The sequence below is a fragment of the Eublepharis macularius genome, chromosome 19 (assembly GCF_028583425.1).
Source record: "Eublepharis macularius isolate TG4126 chromosome 19, MPM_Emac_v1.0, whole genome shotgun sequence".
Lineage (NCBI taxonomy): Eukaryota > Metazoa > Chordata > Lepidosauria > Squamata > Eublepharidae > Eublepharis > Eublepharis macularius.
In genome coordinates, this window is record NC_072808.1 from 6,429,378 (window position 1) to 6,436,321 (window position 6,944).

Consider the following 6,944-nt stretch of genomic DNA (forward strand, 5'->3'; position numbering starts at 1 on the left):
CCCATTGACTTCAATGGGCTTAGACAGGAATAACCTTTCTTAGGATTTCACTGTCAATGACATAAATAAATCAGTGTTTGCAAAGTACCCATTCTTTGCACCAGGAACCAGATAACGTAGTGAACTGAGTGCGGAAGAGGACTGGAATAATTCAATACATCCAGGCCATTAATCCTACACATATGAGCAAATACAACAAAATGTAATTTACTCCCAGGTGAGTAAATTTTACTGTCTAGGTCCAACCATGTTTGCTTGGACCCACTGTGTTCAATAAGCGCATCCCAAATCTATGAGCCTACTTATGAATTAATTTTTATTTATTGAGAAAATGTATAGAGAGACCTGCTTCAGGCCCCTCACAAAGTAAAAATGAGACAACAAAATCATTAAATGACAGAACAAGAATTATCATTACTGAGGCAAGCCCTGAAAACAAACGGGGGGCCTCAGAACAGCATATATGGCAGCCTAAAACACAAAACTGTCCTCAGGCAAGAAAGCCTGCGTAAAAAGAAAGAATGGTGAAGAGGGTTGCCAGCCTCCAGGTGGTGAAGAAAAACAACAACGGGCGGCCCCGGTACCAATAGAAATCAAAACAACCAAACCGGGGCTCTAAGACATTAAGAGCCAAAAACATACTCTAATTTTCTGTATTACAAAGTGCAAACAGTGCAATAAATACAAACATGGATACAGAATATGTTATATAAATTTTTGGAAGTGCAAAGATACAAAGTCCAAACATATATCACAATATTTTGTTGTCCGGAAACGTCAGAAAGGTTTTTATAAAGTGCCAGTAGCCAGTTGTCAGTACATCAAAGGGAGCCGGTAGGTAGGGAGTTGTGCACAGTACTTATATATTCACAGTCCATAATTATGAATGTAATTAGACGAACGCCGACGGGAGTTTGCTGGCAAATATCATTAACCCGTTTCGTGAGTAACACGACTCACTTCCTCCTGGGCTTAAAGCAATTCGGACTGGTCATACTTTTATGTTGGCGTGCAGCCTCCAGTTTGGTCACATCACGTAGTACAACTTTTTCAAAACTCTCAATCATGGGATCAGACAAGTATGTTACAAGCACAAGGCATACTCTCCTACCACTCCACACTTTCCACGGACATGGAAAGTGCAAGAAAGCCTGCGTAAAAAGAAAGAATGGTGAAGAGGGTTGCCAGCCTCCAGGTGGTGACTGGAGATCTCCTGGAATTACAATAGATCTCCAGGTGACAGATAACTGCTCCCCTGGAGAAAACAGTTGCTTTGGAGGGTGCACTCTATGGTATTATACCCCACTGAGGCCCCTTCCCTCCGCAAACCCCACCCTCTCCAGGCTTCACCCCTCAAATCTCCAGGAATTTCCCAGATCTGGCAACCCTAAAGGTGCTAGATAAGCATCAGGGGAAGGGCGCTGCAAAGGTGAGGTGCCATCGCTGAAAAAGTCCTTTCTGCAGTAGCTCTTTCTAGTAGTTTACAGCCCTTCTGTTGGGTCACTAACCTTACCTCTACAGGCTGAGGCACAGAGACCAGAGCAAGACCTGGGGAAAGGGCCTTAACAGGCAGGCTGGATTCTAAAGTAAACCCCAAGGGAATAGACATAGGACTGCATGTGTAAACTGATAATGGTCTTTTTGGAACGATCATAGTTGAAGTGTCTTTGGTGTGGACAGGTGAGCACATTGTTGAAGATCCCACCCACATCATCATTTTTAAAAATAGCATACTAGATTACTAGCACGTTATAACAATCGATTGCCATGGTCTCATAACTCCCCAGAATTTTTAAAAAGTAAGTCTCTAGCCTTTTTCATTGCAAAGATATAAGGGGAACGGTGTACATACGGAGCTGCCTTATATTGAATCACACAATTGGCCTATAAAGGTGAGTGCTGTGTTGACTCTAGCAGTGGCTCTCCAGGGTCTCAGAGGCCTTTCACACATCTTCTTATCTGATCATTTTAGCTGGAGATGTCTAGAATTGAAAATAAGGCCTTCTAGATGCCTAGCAAATGTCTTGCTGCTGAGCCACAGCCCCTCACCAGCTCCAATGATATATCCGCAATGAAAAGCTAAGCTAGGAATTCAAAGGAACTTGTAGGTTGTGATAATAGTTCATTAGAAGGAAAAAACAAAAAGGCCTCTGGTGGCGGGGAAATCGGAGCTGTGGGGTAAATCGGAGCAAGTGGGGTAAATTGCTGTGTGGGCAATCAGTTGCCATCACAACAATAGAAACAGGGTGAAACATACCTGGAATTTCTCCTGAAACCCATGGTCCTGAGCAGGGCTTTTTTTCTGGGAAAAGAGGTGGTGGAATTCAGTGGGTTGCCTTCGGAGAAAATGGTCACATGGCTGGTGGCCCCGCCCCCTGATCTTCAGACAGAGGGGAGTTTAGATCGCCCTCTGAGCTGCCGCATAGGGCGATCTAAACTCCCCTCTGTCTGAAGATCAGGGGGTGGGGCCACCAGCCATGTGACCATTTTCAAGAGGTTCTGGAATTCCGCTCCCCCGCATTCCAGCTGAAAAAAAGCCCTGGTCCTGAGCAAAAATGGCCAGCATTTGGGCTGCTTGACAATGCGAGTGCTTCGACTTCCTTCCCACTTGAAACGTTATCCAGTTAGCAGATTCTGAATCTTTGCAAACAGCGAGTGCTCTGCCATTTCCAAGCTGCCAACTCCAAGTCGAGAAATACCTGGAGATTTGGGGAGGGGCAGCACTTGGGGAAGGAAGGGGAGGGACTTTAGCAAGGTATGACGCCATAGAGTCCACCCTCCAAAGTTGCCATTTTCTCCAGGGGGACTGATCTCTGTTGTCTGGAGATGAGTTATAATTCTGGGGGGGTCTCAAGCTCCCACCTGGAGGTTGAGTACCCTGCTTTGAGATCAGGGACCCTTTGGATAAGGCGAAAAATAAATATTGGCTGAGCTGAGCCTGATCGCCAGGAAACAGCTGTTTACATGTGAAGGAATGCAGCTAAGTTTGCTAAAATTATAGGGCTACCCTGCAATTCAACAGGATACCTCTCTCAGATAGGAGAGAATCCAGAGAATGAAATCACATGGGATGAAAACACATAATGCCTCCCCTCCTTTACATTCCAGAATCATTCTCTGCCCCCACCTACCCCCCAGAGCTGATAATGAGCAGAAGTGAATGGATCTCATTATTGCTTCTGTCAACACTCAGGTCCTTATCGGTTCTGTTGTAACAGACCCCCGGCTCCATTCTGCCACCACCCCCAGACACGGCCCCTTGTATGTGGGTTGCTCCCAGTAAGTAGGTGTTTAAAAGATCAGAGCGGGGATTCACTCCGAGACCCAAATATTTTGAAGCTGCAGATACCCTCCTGGCCTCCCCAGAGCAGCTCCTCCTAGCTTATGCCATCCCAAGATAACAACAGGCCTTATGAGCAAAAGAACATCTGACAGAGGGATTGCTCAGTTGTAGAGCAGATGCTTTGCATGCAATGGAAAGTCACAGGTTCAGTCCCTGACATCTTTGGTTAAAATTATCTTGAGTAAAAGTGGTGCAGTTAGGTAATTTTAGACTCCGGGCTTAGCGGTCTTAAGCCCCCCATGGTAATGTAAACCTCAGATACAAAGCACAGAATACATATTCAACAGCTTCATCAGATGTTAGATTTGGGGGTACCCAATCACATATACCAGCAATATAGTCCATAATCCTCCCAATGCATGTATTTTCTGCTTCAATGCATAACGAGGGTTTTGTATAGCGTATAACAACAACAACAACTGCACTTATATACCACTCTTCTAGACAGATTAGTGTCCCACTCAGAGCAGAGAACAAGTTATTATTATCCCCACAATACTGCTGGGGAGCTGGGGCTGAGAGGAGTGGCTTACCCAAGGCCACCTACTGAGCTCATGGCAGTCGTGGGATGCGAACTAGCGGAGTGCTGATTCGCAGCCGAACCACTTAACTACTGTGCTACAGCAGCCTCTCTGAAATTGAAGATAGGCACAGTGCCTCATTCGTACAAAATGGTGACTGTGCGGAGGGGAGCATCACAGGTGGCATGCACGCCTCTTGATTCGTTCCCAATATGCATGACTGCACATCTGAAAAGGGTGCTAATCTCATCCCATTGCAGTGACTCCACAGATAAACACACATGGTATACCCTGCTTTTATATGGCTATTCGTACTGGGCCTAGAGCAGTTGCACTTGGGCCTTAATTCTACGTCAGCAGAGTTGTAAAATCAGAACGAGCTAGTGGGATGGGTAGAATATGTCCTTGTCCCAGGATTGCATATTTAACCGCAGCCTGATCTTCCTTGGATGAGTCTCTTTGGACTAAGGCCTGGCCGTCTCCTAGGTCTCTGTCCAGTGCAGAAACCACGGGGCGGATGCCACTGGCTCTTGTATAAATTTGGTATTTATCTATTCTTGTCAAAACAGCTGGCGGTATTTTTTTTAACTCCAGCACACGCACACACCCTGTTTGGTTTTGGAGCTCAGCTGGCGGAGAAATTTACGTAGAGGCAAGAAGACCTACAGCCCGGGGCAAATCTCTGACAGGGACTAAACCCACCCGTGGGTTCGCTAAGCCGAGGTAGTAAAGCTGCCTGCTTAAAACTGTCCCCTTGCAGCTTTCACCCATTCAGAGGAGTCACCTGTGGCTGGTGCCGCCTTCTGTTAACCCTCCTGGTTCCACTCGCTAAACCCTCAGCAGGAAGTCAGCTGTCTGTTAAACCACCAGCGCGCCCTTGCCTGTCAATCTCCTCCTGCGACTTCCTTTTAAATAAGCCCCAAAGCCCTCTCTCCAGCAATTCCCAGAAACATCAGGAGGAAACGACAGGGTGAAAGTTCAACTACCCAATGGTTATAAATGAACTGTTTCCAAAAATCAATACAGCATCCTGAGAGCACCCGACACCGCAATAGAGAAACGCCAGAGCGCTGACTGATGTGTGGATCAGTCCTTGGCGCTGTCTAAGCTGGCCTTGATTTGAACAAGAGGTTCCCAACATGGAGGAACTAAAAAAAGGCTGACCTACCTTGCAAGGTTGTGGTAAGGATAGCTGAGATAAAGCACATGAAAACTCAGACACACGAGGTCAACAGTAGTTATGAACGCCGGTATTTATGAAGAATACCCATATGTATTTATTATAGCCACTATGTGTAATGGAAAAGAGTCCAGTAGCACCTGCAGGGAGGGTAAGAAGAAATTGGTCAGATATATAGGAGAGGGGAGGGGGGAGCAGATGCAATCAGTCGCTTCTGATAATGAGATAAGCATTCATGGTCTCTTCAATGTGTGTAATGGTGAGAGTGTTGGATTGGGATCTGGGAGACCCAAATTCAAATCTCCACTCTGCCATAGAGGATCACTGGTGTAACTGGGCTGGTCTCTCTCTCTCTTTCTTGCAATCTAACCTACCTCACAGGGTTGCTGTGAGGATAAAATAGAGGAGAGGAGAATTATGGTAGATTGGCAAAAGCTCCAGAATCCAGAATAACGAGCACAAACCTACAACAGCCCAACTCAAGCCTCCTACCAGAAGGGGGGGGGCATGTCCCTGGTTGTTGTTGTTTCACCTGATGATTGTCAATGGCCCCCGTGGACCCAGAATGGCTGTATATGGGACTGTGCAATGTACGCTGCTGGGGGATGAACCTGTAAATTGTATCTGTTTTTTATGCTACTGGTTTTATCGGTTGTATTTGTTGCCTTTTAAACTGTTGTGATCCACTCTGAGCCTGCATGAGAGAGAGAGAGAGAGAGAGAGAGAGAGAGAGAGAGAGAGAGAGAGAGAGAGAGAGAGGGCAAGCCATTTTTGTTTAATGTACTAGATAGGCAGAGTTCTAGGGTTGCTCTGGAAGTCCCCTCCCACCCATCCTTGCTGTCTGTCCAAAATATACTATTCCTCTCTGAGACTAAGCTCTGGGGAAAGAAAATTGTTCTTCAAGTTCAAGCAGAAGTCAGCTCTGTGCATATTAACTGACTTCCCTCCCCCTTCAAATCCCTGGAGCAATTTTGTAAAAAAAAAAAATATTATTATTTTCAAAAATAAACAAGGCAAGGACTAAATGGATAAATGCGTAAATGTTTGTGCAGCGCTCTTCAAATATAACAATATTCTGCTCCCACTTGGGATGGGGCAAGACCAATGACAGAACTGGTGGGGAAACTGGTAGAATACAGCCCAGCACGTCTGTCAATTATGCATGCATCCCACTTTGACCATCTACACAAAAGCTAGCGCTAAGACCCATGCTGCCCTGACCTGGATAGCCCAGGTGAGCCTGATCTCATCAGATCTCAGAAGTTTAAGCAGTTAGTAATTGGTTAGTAATTGGATGGGAGACTTCCAACGAAGACCAGAGTTGCAGAGGCAGGCAATGGCAAATCACCTCTTGTTTGTCTCTTGCCATGAAAACCCCACTAGGGGTCGCCATAGGTCAGCTATGACTTGAGGGCACTCCCATGCTACATGCTAGATAAGGTTTGTCAAAAAGAGATGGAGGGAAGACAGAGATTGGAAGATGAACAAAAGGGCTTGGCAGAGCTGGATGAGAACAGGGGTGGAGACTGGCAGGCAAAGGGTGGCATCTGGTATGCTTAGAAGAACCTTGCCATTTTGAAACCATAAGGTGAAGTTGGATGGGACAGGATAGAAAAGGCCAATGTTCACAAGCAAGCAGAAGATACACACACACACACACACACACACACACACACACACACACACACACTGCCACCTTGATTCCAGCCATGTCCCCTTTGCATCTAAGGTTGCAAACTTTTAGGTTGGTCCATCTAATATCAGTATGATCTGCAACAACGATCAGGGGGTGTTATTTCTTCAAACATTTCAGTTCCAGTTTTCTGCATATTAAAACAGAAAAGAGTCCAGTAGCACCTTTAAGACTAACCAACTTTACTGTAGCATAAGCTTTCAAGAA